At 43.0% G+C, this 16,255-nt stretch overlaps 1 pseudogene; it reads right to left on the bottom strand.

Moving 5' to 3' along the window:
- Positions 1 to 9,959: 9,959 nt before the first annotated feature.
- On the bottom strand, positions 9,960 to 10,513 carry LOC111545757 (annotated as a pseudogene).
- Positions 10,514 to 16,255: the final 5,742 nt, after the last annotated feature.

Genomic DNA, 16,255 nt, shown 5'->3' with positions numbered 1-16,255 from the left:
AAGCCCCGCATGCATTAGGTATTTGTCCTAATGCTCTCTCTCTCCTTGCCCCCCACCCCCTCAATAGGCCCCAGTGTGTGATGTTCCCCCGCACCATGTCCATTTGTTCTCATTGTTCAACTCCCTCTTAAAAGTGATACTATGTGGAGATACTATTATTGTTGCCTTTCTAAGGATGACAAAACTGAGGCTAAGGAAAGGTATGACACTTGTCTCAGGTGACAAAGCTATTAAGTGACAGAGACAGATTCCAACCCAGGCAGTCTGATTTCAGAGCCTGTGCTGCTACATTCTATACACAGTAAAAATGTTTGAAAGAATACACACCAAATTATTAGCTGTTATCTCTGCAGATCTGGATTTGGATTGGAAATGAAGAAATGGAGGCTTTTACTTTATTTTGTCTTTACTTAAATACTCTGAACTTTTTTTTTTCTTTTTAACTTTGAGACAGGGTCTTACTCTGTCACCCAGGCTGCAGTGCAGTGGCATGATCATAGCTCACTGCGGCCTCAACCTCCCGGGCTTAGATGATCCTCCCACCTCAGTCTCCTGAGTAGCTGGGACTGTAGACATGCACCACCATGCCCAGCCAATTTATTTTTGTATTTTTTGTAGGGACTGGTTTCATCCTGTTGTCCAGGCTGGTGTCTAACTCCTGCACTCAAGCAATCTGCTCACCTCAGACTCCCCAAGTGCTGAGAATACAGCTGTGAACCACCGTACCTGGCCACTCTAGACATTTTTACAATGTGCATATATTATTTGTAAATTAAAAAGTACATATATATTTACATGTCTTTCGCAGTCTAATTTATAAATGAGTTTAAAATTGTTTATAGTGATGGGACTGAGATTTTCTAGGGGATTCCAGAAATGTAGAAAAAATTGCAAGGGGGACATGGTTGTGATGAAGCTGGATTCAGTACTTATCAGGTATGTCTAGGGCCTCCTTTCCTTCCCCATCCTTGATCCGGTGCGTGGCCAGCAGCCAGGCAGAGCAGGGGGCTCTATGGCTGCATTATGTGGATTTATATCCACTCTGAACCAGAGGGCAAATGGAAAAAATGTAAATTTTGGCAGCTGCTTTTGTGGGTACTGACCTCAAGGGACTCATTCAGCTCCAGACCTCACCCTGGGAGTGATTTCCCACATCCGCTGTAATTTATTGACAAGAGTTGTTTCTCTTCCTGATACTGAAGGAATTGCCCAGCTCAGTTTTGAACAAAGCACCGCGAGGGTCAAAGCGACGCACTGAATCATCATTTCCTCACACCACCAGCCCTGCCCAGGGTCATGTTTTTCCCTCCATCCTTTCTCATTTTTGAAGACACTGGCAGTACAAATCGTCTGCAGTCATTTTCCATTGTCCTTCTGCCAGACTGAAAGGCAGAATCTCCATCTCCCAGTCTTGACCCAGCCTGGCAGCTGTGACTTCAGAGCATTGTTCTCTGCTGCCTTGTCACCCTCGTCACAGGCAAATCTTTTTAAGATAAGCATTTCCCATATTACATGATGCTAACTTAGAAATATGGAGATTTCAAATTGCCCTGTCCCAGATGTCATAAATTTAAAGACTGCACCTTTCCACATTCTGGACAGACTAATGGAACCACAGTATGTATGTGTGTGTGTATGTGTGTGTGTGTGTGTGTGTGTGTGTGTGTGTGTCTGTGTCTATATATATATATATATATATATATATTTTTTTTTTTTTTTTGATACGGAGTCTTGCTCTGTTGCCCAGGCTGGAGTGCAGTGGCGCAATCTCTGCTCACTGCAAGCTCTGCCTCCCGGGTTCACGCCATTCTCCTGCCTCAGCCTCCCAAGTAGCTGGGACTACAGGTGCCCGCCACCATGACCAGCCAAATTTTTTGTATTTTTAGTAGAGACAGGGTTTCACCATGTTAGCCAGAATGGTCTCGATCTCCTGACCTCATGATCCACCTGCCTTGGCCTCCCAAAGTGCTGGGATTACAGGCGTGAGCCACTGCGCCCAGCCGAAACCACAGCATATTATCATGAGTGTTTTCAGAGAATTTCAAGGTATGCTTAGGTATGGCTGACTGTCCAGGTTAATGGTTGTAAGCTCCTTCTTTTCCAGATGGGGACAAATAACACCATTTAAATGTTTCTCTGAATGTCATTATGTGTTCTGTAAATGGTCCTGTTGTCTGATCAATCAAAACCGTGTTATATCTCACCCAATGCTTGTGGAGGTTGTGATCATCCCAATGATGACTTTATTCACAATAGTTACTGCTCCCTGGAGCCCTTCAAGGTGCCAGGCACTGCTCTCAACACCTCCATCAGTGATCTGCCAATCCCCACAACAACTTTGCAAGCTTACATGGGTTATCATTCCATTTCACAAATGAGAAGGAGGTTCTGAGAAGTTAAGGTCTCCCAAATAATACATCACATAATTCATAGAAGGACCAGCTGGGAGTTTTTCTTCACACTGTAAAGGTTCAAGATCAAACACTTAAAGGAACAGACTATTCTCAAGTTCTCTTAGAATTCGAGTTCTTCCCCCATTTGGCCTCTCTCTGGCCCTCTTCTTGGTGTGGGACTCTTCAGCATGCCCTGCAAGCCTCCCTGGCTGTGCTCACACTATTCTTTCTGTATAGAATTACCTTCTTCTCTCCTTCTGCCCAGGGGATCATAGCCACGTTTAAGACTCAGCTCTACCACATCGTCTAAGAAGCCATTACTGTCTCCCCACCTACCCTACCCAGTACACCCTATAAAGTTGGCCATATTGTTATTTTGTCCTGATACTCACTACAAGATTTATTACAAAACCTATGACACTTCATTGTTTGCATTCTTTCTCTTTCTTTTTCTTTTTTTTTCTTTTTTCTTTCTTTCTTTTTTTTTTTTTTTGAGACAGAGTCTCGCTCTGTTGCCCAAGTTGGAATGCAGTGGCACAATCTCGGCTCACTGCAACCCCTCTGCCTCTTGAGTTCAAGCGATTCACCTGCCTCAGCCTCCCGAGTAGCTGGGACTACAGGTGTGTGCCATCACACCTGGCTAATTTTTTGTATTTTTAGTAGAGACAGGCTTTCAATGTGTTAGCCAGGATGGCCTCAATCTCCTGACCTCATGATCCACCCACCTCAGCCTCCCAAAGTGTGGGATTATAGGCGTGAGCCACCGCGCCTGGCTGGCAATTCTTTTTATGCCTCTCTTTAGTACTAAATTGTGGAGACTTTCAAGGCTTGGCTTATCTTCATCTTCCAGTTCCCACAGCCTACACCAGTGTCTGGAAATCGGTGACCAACAAATACAGTTGTCCCTCAATATCCATGCGGGATTGTTTCCAGGAAACTCCTCCCACACCGAAATCCATAGATGCTCAATCCCTGATATGAAATGGCATGGTATTTGGGTATAATCTATGCATATTCTACCATATACTTTATTTATTTATTTATATTGAAACAGAGTCTCACTCTGTCACTCAGGCTGGAGTGCAATGGCGCGATCTCGGTTCCCTGCAATCTCTGCCTCCCAGGTTCAAGTGATTCTCCCACCTCAGCCTCCCTAGTAGGTGGGATCACAGGCAGCTGCCACCATGCCCAGCTAATTTTCATATTTTTGTAGAGACAGGGTTTCACCATGTTGGCCAGGCTGGTCTTGAACTCCTGAACTTAGGTGATCTGCCCACCTCAGCCTCCAAAGTGCTGGGATTACAAGCATGAGCCATCATGCCTGGCCATCCCATATACTTTAAATCATCTTTACATTACTTATAATACCTAATGTAATGTCAATGCTATGTAAATCATTTTTATACTGTATGGTTTTTTATTAGTATTATTTTTATCATTGTATTGTTATTGGGGTTCCACCCAATGTGTTCAATTTGAGGTTGGTTGAACATGTGGAAATGAAGGGCCAGCTGTATTTGTTGCATGAATGGGTGGATGGATGGAGGGAGGGATAAGTGGAAGGATACCTTCTAGAACGTAAAGGAATCAACATAAACACAGTCAACAATGTTGCTCACAGAAAATACGTTGTATTTTTCTTATTCTTTGAGAATATTTAATCCTGCTCTAGAAGACAGGAAACAAATGGATAAAATTCACAAGAAAGATGATATATAGGTAATGAATAAGCAAATAGCATATGAGACATAGAATTCATAAACTATGCTAGGTATGCATAAGTAAGTCAGTAAGCGGTGAGACAGGTAAGACATAGAGTTAGCAAGGCATGTATTGCTGAACATAGGGAGAAAGGACCAAGAGGCGACATGTATTCATGAGTCTCCAAATATACAGGAAGAATGTGACACTAAATATTCATGAACTCTTAAATTGGCCACCCCTTAGGGATGTTTCTCCTGCGTCACATGTTCTCTGCCCAAGAAATGTAAATAAAACTCTCTGTTGCTCATCAGGCTGATTGACAAACTAGAGCTATTGATCGTGGGACTTGCCTCTGTGTCCCTCTGATAGAGCTACCTTGTGTGGGCTGCAGTCACCTTCTATTTACTGAATTCCCTTGCTTGAACCTCACATCTCATCTGGGTAACCCACCATCAATGGGGAAGGCTGATGTAGCAGGGAGACAGACAGAATTGTGAGCGTCATATAATTGAGGACCAGGTAGTGCCATTCCTCCATCTGACCTATATCCTCTGGTTAAGTGTGTTACCCTATTTCTTCTGTCTCCTCTTGATTCTTGCTGTATGGTTTAAGTGCACTGAATAAACTATATATACTTCAAGCATATTAGTTTGGTCGGAGCCCCTCTGTTCCATGACCTCTGGCATAACTTGCTGAGTCATGTATGTGGAGGCTATAATGCATCAAGGAAATTTCCGAAGGCAAATGTATTTCCTAGAAACACCATATTTATTCACTAGAGCTTCCTTCCTTGGCAAGCCAAATTTGCTATAGCTACTCTCTAATTACTACAAGAAAAAAGAAAATTCAAGGTACTGGAGACCTCCGTATCCAGAGCTCACAGCAGAAATATTGAGATTATAGATAAAATAAACACTCAGGCTGGAGTTGTGGCCCTATTTTGTATGCAAAACCTTTATGACACATCTTAAAGGAAAATCGTGTGGCTAAAATGGTTTATGATTAAGTGACACAACTATGAGAGACTCTGAGTTTTTTCTCCGAGAATGAATAATTCATTTTATCTTTTTTCTCAATGTCAGGGCAATACAAGCTTCCACTAAGATGCCCTTGTAGAATTCTGCAATCGTACCCTATATAGGCAGCTGGAATTCCTGGGCATGTAGACCAGTAAAGAGCTGATATCTCACCAAGTGGGATATTGGATGTCTGAGCTGGTTTTCATGTGTGAGGTTATTTCAGACTTTCGTTCTTTTTTTAATTTTAATTTTAATTAATTTATTTATTTTTGAGATGAAGTCTCGCTCTGTCGCACAGGCTGGAGTGCAATGGCATGATCTCAGCTTACTGCGACCTTCACCCCCCAGGTTCAAGCGATTCTCCCACTTCAGCCTCTCGGGTAGCTAGAATTACAGGCGTGCCACCACACCTGGCTAATTTTTTGTATTTTTAGTAGTCGATGGCGTTTCACCATGTTGGCCAGGCTGGTCTCAAACTCCTGACCTCAAGTCATCTGGCTGCCTTGACTTCCCAAAGTGCTGGGATTACAGGTATGAGCCACTGTGGCTGGCCCAGACTTTCATTCTTGTTCATTGGCCATCGATAATATTGTAAGTCCCGTTTATTGCTGCTGGTTTCACATAGCTCAAATCCATACATGAAAATGCTCTTTCTTCTGAGTCACATTTAAATTTTATTCCTATCAAACTCTAAGACTTTTCCTTTGTTTGGACAAGATCTATGCTAAATCAATCTGTAGAGCCAATGGTTCTTTTCCCTAATTCTATCAAGTGGTCCCTTTAAAATGAATTTGTTTGAGCATCACATTGTAACTGAGCTTGTGAAAGTTTAAACGCTCCTCATAACAAGATCTGCTGGTTCACTAACTGCAAAAACAAACAGAAGAAAAGAATAAGAGGAAATTGAAAAGTCTCCATTTGATCTCCTATATTGAATTTACTTCCCATCTTCTAACAATGGAATGATATTCAATCTCCACTAGAACAGCACTTTGACATCTATGACTTGGAGGATGTGTAATGCTAGGAAAATAGCCTTATAGGGCCGTAGGGACCACTGATGTATCTGTGATCCTATAAAGCTGCTTGTGGGCAATGCATAACAGAGTCAGGGCTCAGTTTTATATAAGTTGGTGAAAATAAATAGCATATGCTGTTACTTGGGACTTTTTATTCTCAGATCTCCGTGGATCTGGAATACTAAGACTATACAAAGTTATCATTTGGTCTCGTGGTTGTCTATTTACAACATAGTTAAAATGCCTGCAGCTGGGAAGAAGGCCTGCACACTGGAACTCCTTGTGGTCAGCTGCTGTTGTAATGGGACTCCCCAGGGGGCTGGCTCCCCCACAGACCAGAAGAAGAAGGTTTGAAATAAAGGGAGCAGTGCTTCCACTCACCCTGCACCAGAGCCTGAGCTCTCACTTGCTTGTGCTCACCAGGAGTGTGGCACCCAAACTGAAGATCAGACCCTCTGGCTTCCCAAGATGGAACCCAGTACCTGACCCCAAGCACTATAGGAACCTTTGTATGAAAATGGAAGTGGTGACTACCTGGTGATCTCCCTACCCGCCACCTCTCCTCCCCAGAATCTGTCCAACCATGCCTCCCAAGCTAGAATTATCTTCAAGGAGTCTTTCACTCTAACAAATCAGTCTTAAAATTGAAATATGCCAGTAGAGGCAGCTCCTCATCTTTCCATTGCATTAAAATGCAAATGACTGACATCAAATGCTTTCCTGACAGCTGGTTTTGCTGGGGCACACTCTGGGCTGTGTGAGGGAAGGAAAACACAGAAATGGAAGTGGAGGTCTTAAACAGAGGTTTTAAACATTGAATCTTATTCTCTTTGTTCAGAAATTCTTTGGGCTGTGAGGGCAGTGCTGGGAGAATGAGGAGTCCACTGGTTACATGTTCTACCTTCTGTCAAGTGTTCTGCTTAGGCTGTCAATTTTATAGCCTCCGTTTCAACCTCTGCTATCCTTTGCCTTCCCAGAGAGGTCACTTGTGAATGACCAGATCTAATGTGCACAACCTGACATGTTTTCCCCTTGGATGGCACCTTCCTCCCTCACTGTTTTCTTTCTTCTTCTGGGATATCACTTGTTTGGGGGATTTATGATAGAAATTTTTACTTTGTTTATACAGGAATGCCACGACTTCTCGGGAAGTGAGTTAGGCCCCTGTCATCCCTGTTCTAACAGTGTAGGGACTGAAATAAATGAGGGAGGGTGACTCCCCCACCTGCTGTTCCAAGCCGGGAAGAGGGCTCTGTGGTCTTCTCTGAACTGAGCCTGTAGCTGCACTTCTCAAGTGCAGGAAAGGTCAGCGAAGTGGACACCAGCTTTCTGCCAGTTTGTTCTGAGAACGGTGGTTTCATAACCGATTGCGTGAAGCTGAAGAAATCAGCCTCTGCTGGGGCTGGCACCAGAAGCATCGGTTCCCCAGATCTTCATGTATTTTCCCCTATTTTGTGCCATTCTCTCTCTCCTTCTGGGGAATTTCTTCCTCCCCCTTCTCACATACGCGTTGCCCTACCTTCTCTTGTCAAATCATGCTCACAGAATATGACCTTAGACATGCTTTTGGTAAATTATAAATCACTGGAAAGAGCTTTGGCTCTCCCCTTTCCCAGGGTATTACACTTTAACAAGGATCCAAGTCTTAAATTAAAAGAATTAGTCTCTCATTGGGGGTTCTAAGCCACCAATATAGGAGAAGAATATTAAACAAGAGGTACCATCAGGCCTCCCAATACCCTTGAAATTATATACTTAGAAGATGACTTGAAAAGGTAGAATTGAAGTCATGAGTGATTCTTCATCATGCCCTATCTCTGCTGTGATGTTTCTAACATAGAACCACTTATATCCTTCACTCTAAAGAATTCATCTAATCCAATCTCCAAGATAGTGTCTGAGGCCCTACTAAGACATTCCTGAGTTGTGTTCAATCAATAGTTCAAAAATCAGAGAATTCACTGTCTTCCTAGGCAAGCCAACTCATTGACAGACATTCCCAAATATTAGTACGTTCTCCTGCTCCATTTACTCACTGGTCTTTAGCTCATTCTTAAAGTCTTGTGGGTTACATCTACACTTTCTTGCATATGATAGTCTTCCAAAGAGCTGAAGACAATGGTCACATCCTCAATGCCTGGTTTATTCTTCTACAAATTGAGAGTTACTCTGGCAGAGTGAATTGAGCAAAAAATCCATAGGAGGGATATACCCCTGTGGATGTGATGGCTTTAAAATGTGGCCATCAATTAGATATATTGTTATCCTGAGATAGTGATACGGCTTGGCTCTGTGTACAAATATCATGCTGAATTATGATCTTCAGTGTTGGAGGAGGGGCCTGGTGGGAGGTGATTTGATCACGGGGGCAGATTTCCCCCTTGCTGTTCTCCTGATAGTGAATGAGTTCTCACAAGATCTAGTTGTTTAAAGTGTGTAGCACTTCCCCCTTCTCTCTCTCTCTCTCCTGCTCTGCCATGGTAAGAAATGCTTGCTTCCCCTTTGCCTTCTGCCATGATTGTAAGTTTCCTGAGGCCTCCCAGCCATGCTTCCTATACAGCCTGCAGAACTATGAGTCAATAAATCTCTTTCTCTATAAATTACTCAGTATTAGGTAGTTCTTTATAGCAGTGTGAGAATGGACTAATATAGATAGAGTCTATTATTTCCCCCTTTGAAGCTGAATGGCTTATGACTGCTTTGGCCAACAGAATATGGTGAAATGAAGCCATATATATACCTGTCACCTTGTTTGCTAGAACACTTGCTCTCGGAGCTGCAAGCTGCCATATGAGAAATCCAACTATCCTGGGCTGTCATTCTGTAAGAAAGCCCAAGCCACAGAAAGAGGCTCCAGTAGGCAGTACCAGCTGAGCCCAGTCTTCGGGTCATCCCAGCCAAGGCACTTGAAATGCAAGTAAGGAAGTCCCCAGATGATTCCAGCCCTTGGATATCTGAGTCACCTCCAGCCATTCTAGTCCTACCATATGAAACTCCAGATATTATAAAGACAAATCATCCCTGTTTTACCTTGTCCAAATTCCTGAGTCACAGAATCCATGAATGCAACAAAATGATTGTCATTTTACACCATTAAGTTTGGGGTTGGATTATTACACAGCAAGAGATTACTGGAAAAGAGATCAACCACTAAATCACCTTGGCCATGACCACTTCCGCCCAAGAGTGACATTAACACTAAATTCCCTCATTCTTGCAACTTGGTTATTAAATTTATTAATCTTGCATTTAAATGACAACTTCCTCCAGAGTACCAAAGAAAGGCAGAGATGTCATAAACTGCAGGAAGTACTCACAGAAACAGATAATGCATCAAAAACAGCGCCAAGAGAATTTAAGTCTCTAAATGTTGTGTCTTACTCCTTGCTGCTTTATATTACACTCCTGATGCAAAATCTTCATTTGAGCTCATTTATTCAGATAATAAAGACTTCCGAATCTTCAGTCCATCATCCAGTATTAATTACGCCACTTTTTTTTTTTTTGAAACGGAGTCTCACTCTGTCACCCAGGCTAGAGTGCAGTGGTGTGATCTTGGCTCACTGCAACTTCCGCCTCCTGGGTTCAAGCAATTGTCCTGCCTCAACCTCCTGAGTAGCTGGGATTACAGGTGCACGCCACCGTGTCCAGCTCATTTTTATATTTTTAGTAGAGGCAGGGTTTCACCATGTTGGTCAGACTGGTCTTGAAGTCCTGACCTCATGATCCACTTGCCTCGGCCTCCCAAAGTGCTGGGATTACAGGCATGAGCCACTGCACTTGGTCTTTTTAAATTTTTAATTGCATTTATTTTAATGCTGAATTTACTCTCCTGCCATAAGTTTTTGTTTCTTCAGTTTCTTCTGGGATATATTTTCCTTTTGGGCAACTTCCTCTTCTGGTTTAGGAACAATCTGTTCCTTTTCAGTAAGGATCATCTCAATGTGGCAGGAAGAGCTCGTGTATGGGTTAATCCGACCATGAGCCCTGTAGGTCCAATGGTGCATCTTAGGTGCTTTGTTCACTAGGATATACTCAATGACCAGAGAATCTACATCTAAACCCTTAAGTTCAGCATTACTCTCTGCATTTTTAAGAATGTGAAGCAAAAATTCAGCACTTTTTTGGACCACTGACCTTGTGTCCCGCCCCACTGCTTGGCCTAGGCGTGCCTGCCAACTCCACCATTATAACTTCGAAATGGTACACACTGTTTCTGTAAAGTGACATCTTTCAGATACTTCGTGGCTTTTCGTATATGCATACCCTTCATGGCCTGGGCAGTTTCACGAATGTTCTTAAAGAGAACACGAAGATTTGAACCTCTTGATTTGTATCATTTTGTGGGGTTGTCAGGGTCAAGTGAATAGTGATCCATTTTCACAGATTACCTCAGGCTGCTTAGGGAAATAGCTAATTATGCCATCTTTAGCCTTGCATCTTCAGACAGAGAGAATCCAACTTGAATGCAAAACCTGGGTATGTCCTTCAGTCTTCTGTGCTCTCAAACCCAATGATGATGATACCTGCCTTGCAAGACTGTGGTAAGGATGAGAAATCAAGTAAGAAAACTGCACCAGGTGCTCACTACTGCTCTCTGCAAGTTTAAACAACAAATCCCCAACCAACATTCAGTCTTCTTCCAAGTTCTTGAAAGAAGTACTGGATGGGTCAGGGCACAGGACAGGCCCACTACTGGTGACCACCCCGAGCCAGTTATCAACTAATCAAATTTAATAACTTCAAATATAAGCTACACAGAAGCAAAGATCTTAGTCTGTTTTGTTTACTAAAATCTCACATACCTAGAACAGTGCTTGGCACATAGTAAGTACTCAATAAAGATTTGTTAAGCTTATGAATGTGATTCTGTGAGTGGCTCTGTCCTCACCCCCGTGTTCTGGAGCCCTAATCATATACCTGAGAAATCCATGCTGTCCATGCCGTGCTGTCTTCTGGCCCAAAGCTGGTCCTGCCTCCCTCAGCCTCTCAGCTCACAGAGGTAAAGAGTGCAGACGGTCACACCAGCAGGAACCTGACAACTCCCTCTACTCTACCCATTTTCCACTTCCTAATTACCGAGATGTTTAAACTATAACATGAATAGCCACATTAAGGCCATTTATTATATGTAAAGCAGGGGGATAGCACATTGATAATTAAGGCCTCCCTCTGTGACAACCTACATGCTGGAGGTGTAATTACGTGTAAGTACCCCTTCGTTTGCTAACCTTTATCACTGGGCTTAAACATACATTCCGCTAGTTATTAGTGAAATTCTATAGTGTCCTAAGGAACTGTTGTTTTAATAAATGGAGTAGGAGTTTTCCAGCCTGTATTATGTTTTCTCTGCTGATCCAGGGCAGTGATTCCGTGATGTAATTTTTTTTTTTTTTTTTTTGAGACAGAGTCTCACTCTGTTGCCCAGGCTGGAGTGCAGTGGCGTGAACTCAGCTCACTGCAAGCTCCACCTCCTGGGTTCATGTCATTCTCCTGCCTCAGCCTCTGAGTAACTGGGACTACAGGCGCCTGCCACCACGCCTGGCTAATTTTTTGTACTTTGAGTAGAGATGGAGTTTCACCGTGTGACCAGGATGGTCTCCATCTCCTGGCCTTGTGATCCGCCTGTCTCGGCCTCCCCAAGTGCTGAGATTACAGGTGTGAACCACCACGTCCGGCCTCTGTGATGTAATTTTTTTTGTTGTCTGCATATTCTCCATTTTCATTATGGAAAACTCAAATCTTGGACACTCTTAGGACTGGAAGAACAGCCTCTTGACATTCTTTTCTGGTTCACATTGGCCATAGAAGAGATTTTTCCTTCTTTTAAGATTCGCTGCTTGGAGGGTCTCTACTCCATGCAAAATAAGAAAATCCCACAGATTATATCTTCACATTTGGTTCCAGGGAAGCAAGAACTTACAAGCAAGCCAACAACATTCACTTATTATGGCCTTGCCCTGAGCTAGAGCTATATTGAAATAGTACGTTTTTTAGTTGAACTAGCATTATATACAAGCATATTTAAACATGTAGATCTCCATCATATTCAAACAAGACATAAAAGCAAAGATGGTGGTAGAATGGGGTGTTTAATCCCTTCATGCCTTATCCTGGCTTCTGATGGTGTATAAGGGTGAGTGAGTCCCAGAAAGGAGTAGAGACCTCCCCCGTCCTCTTCTGAGACTGGCTTTACTTGCTTTCTCTTCCCAGATCCTAAAGCAGCAACTCCAGAGTATCCCTGCAGGAGGGACTTCACCGTGGCTGTCAGGAGGCTGAAGTGCTTTAAGCTGCTGTTGCACAGCTAGCACATGGGGTGTACTTGACTCATCGGTTTGGGATGAATTAGGACAGAGAAACAAAAGAGAATATGAAGGAATTAAAGGGGCTAAGACCACCTCTTAGAACAACTACTTCAGATCTCCTGCTGGCTGAGGGATAATGTGTCAAGTCACCCACCCTCAAGGACCTCTATTCTCAGTGCGTTGCACTCAGTGAGGCTCAATCCGCATGTGGGGAAGAAACAACAGCTCCTATGGGTAAAGAGGTACCATTTCTCCTGTCTACCATGCAGCAATTTCAGAGATGTGGGTACAGATGACCTCTATGCTTCCCAAAACTCTGTTGTTTTGACAGCCACAGGGGAGAAAAGGTGATTTTAGACACAACATACCATGTTATTGGCCAAAAGGAAGGCCAGGAGAGATGTGGTTTAGAGAATTGCATTCCACAGGCACTGGAGCAGAGAAATATCTTAGTTCTGGAACCATAAGATGAAAAACATGCACAGAGGAACTCATGGCCTCCAGGAAATGCCATCAGACATTTCTCCAATGCTGAACCCCGAGTTCAATGTGTTCTTCGAATAACTGGGTATTCCTGAATATTGTACACGTTTAGCCAAACCTGCAGGAGGCTGAGAAGTTCTCTAACGGCTGCCTCATGAAAATCTGAGTAGTGGCCTGAAAAGATGGAGTTGGGGGCTGCTTGCTGGCCCCTGGATTGGTTTCTTCCCACCAGCTCACCTTCCATCATCCCTCTCCAAGGCTATTTTCCAAACTCTTAATTCCTTTAAATGTTTCCACTGCACTCCACCTCTGCAAGAAGCCCTCCTTAATCACTGTACTTGCTATGCCTCTGGCTTTCCCTGTATTTGTATCTTTTCTTCCTAGAGACAAACTGTGCACTGATTCTAAGAGGAATTTTGTTGAGAGTGAATTATGCACTCAGAAATTAATCACTTGCAAGGAGTGGGGTTGAAGGGACGCCTTAATATATGGCAGGCTCTATACTAGAAACTTTATATGAATCATTCCCTTTGAGCCTCCCTACAATCCTGCGTAATAACTGGTGTCTTTTACACATATTAGAAAACTGAGGATCCTAAAAATAACTTCTGTCATACAGATAACAAAAGTTTGTTGCGTGTCTTATATGTGCCAGGTAAACTGCTAGGTCCTAGAGAGGCAACTTTGAAGAAGACCGATATAGACTCAATCCTCCAAAGTGTAGAGACTAGCAGGGATGCAGACAAGTAAACGGAATAGTCCATTCTACAGGAAATAAGAATGTGTGGTCAGGAGAGAGATCTATGGTAAAGGGACACATGAAGGAGCCTCTAATTCATTAGAGAAAGAGATTGCTAAACTGAGAAAGAGGGCAGGGGTTCCAGGGACACCAAGGGGAAAGAGGGGAAAAGTCAAAAGAGGAAAGGGGAAAGGAAAGAAAGAGCTTTCCGGGCAAAAGAAGCCTCGTGTGCAAAGATCTACAGGCTTGAAGGCAATGAAAGGACAATGTGGCTCAGCTACACCTGCTTCTAGAAAAGTCCAAAAGTAGCTCACAGGATACAAAAGCTGCGACAAGAAGGCACAAATCAAAGAGAGGAACTTAAGAAAAAACAAAAACAGGGACGGAGGTTTCAAATGGAGCCAGGAATGAGACTTTAAAACTGCATACCATCATGGTATGTATGCTTGTTAGCAGAGAGCCACCAATTTGACTCTGAGCTTTCTAGAAACCAGTCCTGGGAGGAAAAGCTGGTGGTTTCTCTAGACGAGACTTCCTTAGGGAAATAGCAACCATTGGTCCAGAGAGGCCTACAGGACCTTACTAAGCAAGCTAGGATACTCTCCACCGGGAAAGCATCCTGACAGCGTCCACATGATGGGATGTCCTGGCCGTCACCCCAAAGCACGTTTCATAACAACAGTTGAACTAGGGACCCGGCAACATTATCCAGGGGTCTCACTCTGGATCCACAAACGTCAATTCCAGGGAAGACCCTAAAACAGCAAAAAACCAGAAGAATAATTTATCCTTCAAATAAGTGTCCCTGGGATAGCCTCTTTCTGTCAAGTTTAGAGCATATTAGTTAGAAGTAAGTTACAAACTATTTCCTTACAAATACTTGGAATTCAGCTCTTCTATGCTGCCAGTTCACTGTAGACCTTATCATACTATCAAGCTGACAGTAGAGTATGCCTCAGTGAGAAAGCATCTCCTTTCTCTCATCTCCCTCCTCTCATCTCTCCTCTCTTCCTTGAAGACCTACCCCAATGCCATCCTCTCTACAGACGCTTTGCACTTTTCCAAAACCAGAATTACTTCTCCGTGCTTCAGTCTCTCAGAGTGTGTTACCCTTTTAAAGACACGTAGCACATTCAATTTGGTGCCATGCATCTGCAGATCTTTCCTCCCCTAATGTGCCCATCACAATGCCATCCGCATCACCAAACTCAATAAAACCTGATCCAATGAAAGCAACATTCTCCAAATACGACACTGAAAAGTCCTCATTCTTCAAATCACTACCTTTTTTTTGGCGGGGGGTCACTCTGTCATCCAGGCTGGAGTTCAGTGGTGCAATCATGGCTACTGTAACCTCAAACTCCTGGGCTCAAGCAATCCTCCTGTCTCGGCCTCCCAAAGTGCTGGGATGACAGACGTGAGCCACTGCACCCAGCCAATCACTACCCTTGTAGCAAGCATGTGGATTCATTCATTCATTCATTCATTCAGAAAATGTACTCAGTGGTCTGTGATTTTTTTGTGTGCAATGGTTTGTCTGGCATGTTGAGCTTCCTTAGTCTGCATGAGACCTTTTGTGACCTCCCCATCTACAATGGGAGGTCATGGGTAAGGGTCATATCCTTTGAGGAAACGTAAGAGCAGATGGGATGAGGAACTGGGAAAAAATGTAATGAAGGAAATAGCCTTGACCTCTAACCCTGACACACAGAATGAGTGGATTAGAGATCCTTATAGGCAACTGGGCCTGATGTTGTCATAAAATACAAAGACTAACATTCATTGGACCCTTGATAGGTAATAGAAATTGTGCTAGGCTTCTTAAAACATTTTAGTGGTCATGAGTTATATCATTCAACCATGACAATATCTTATGCATTATTGTGAGAATTTATAGATACAGGGCACTAAGTAGTTAGTAAAATACTAGAGGTATCACCGTTAGTAATTTGCAGAACAAGAATTTGACCTCAAATGCATTTGACTTCAAAGCTCAGTTGGGAGACTCAAGATATGTCACTTCACTCCTTAGTTATGTAAGCCTCGGTTTCATCATCTAAAAAGACAGGCAAAAAATAGTATTTGAAGGATTCTTTTGAAGACAAAATGAGGAAATACACATAAAGCATTTAGTACAGTACCAGGCAAAAAGTAGGTACACAATGAAATTTTGTTATGGATATTAGGAAGCTCTACTAATTTCAAAAAGGAAATTTGTATGCATTCAACGTGAGCTGTTTTAGCCAAAAATGAATCCAGATTCACCAATATCTTAGAGGGTATATTAGTTTGCTAGGGCTGTCATAACAAAGTACCACAGACTCAGTGGGCTTAAACAAAAGATATTTATTTTCTCACAATTCTGGAGGCTAGAAGTCCAAAATCATGGTGTTGGCAGGGCTAGTTTCTTCTGAGGCGTCTCTCCTTGGCTTGTAGATGGCCACCTTCCCCTTGTGTCTTCACGTGGCCTTCCCTTTGTGCTGTGTCTGTGGTCAAATTTCCTCTTATAAAAACATCAGTCGTACTGGACTGCAACCTACCCTAATAACCTCATTTAACTTGATTACCTCTTAAAATAACTTATCTCAAAATA

This window comes from Piliocolobus tephrosceles, chromosome 7 (assembly GCF_002776525.5).
Source record: "Piliocolobus tephrosceles isolate RC106 chromosome 7, ASM277652v3, whole genome shotgun sequence".
Classification (NCBI taxonomy): Eukaryota; Metazoa; Chordata; class Mammalia; order Primates; family Cercopithecidae; genus Piliocolobus; species Piliocolobus tephrosceles.
This window is presented reverse-complemented; position numbering and strand designations above follow the sequence as displayed.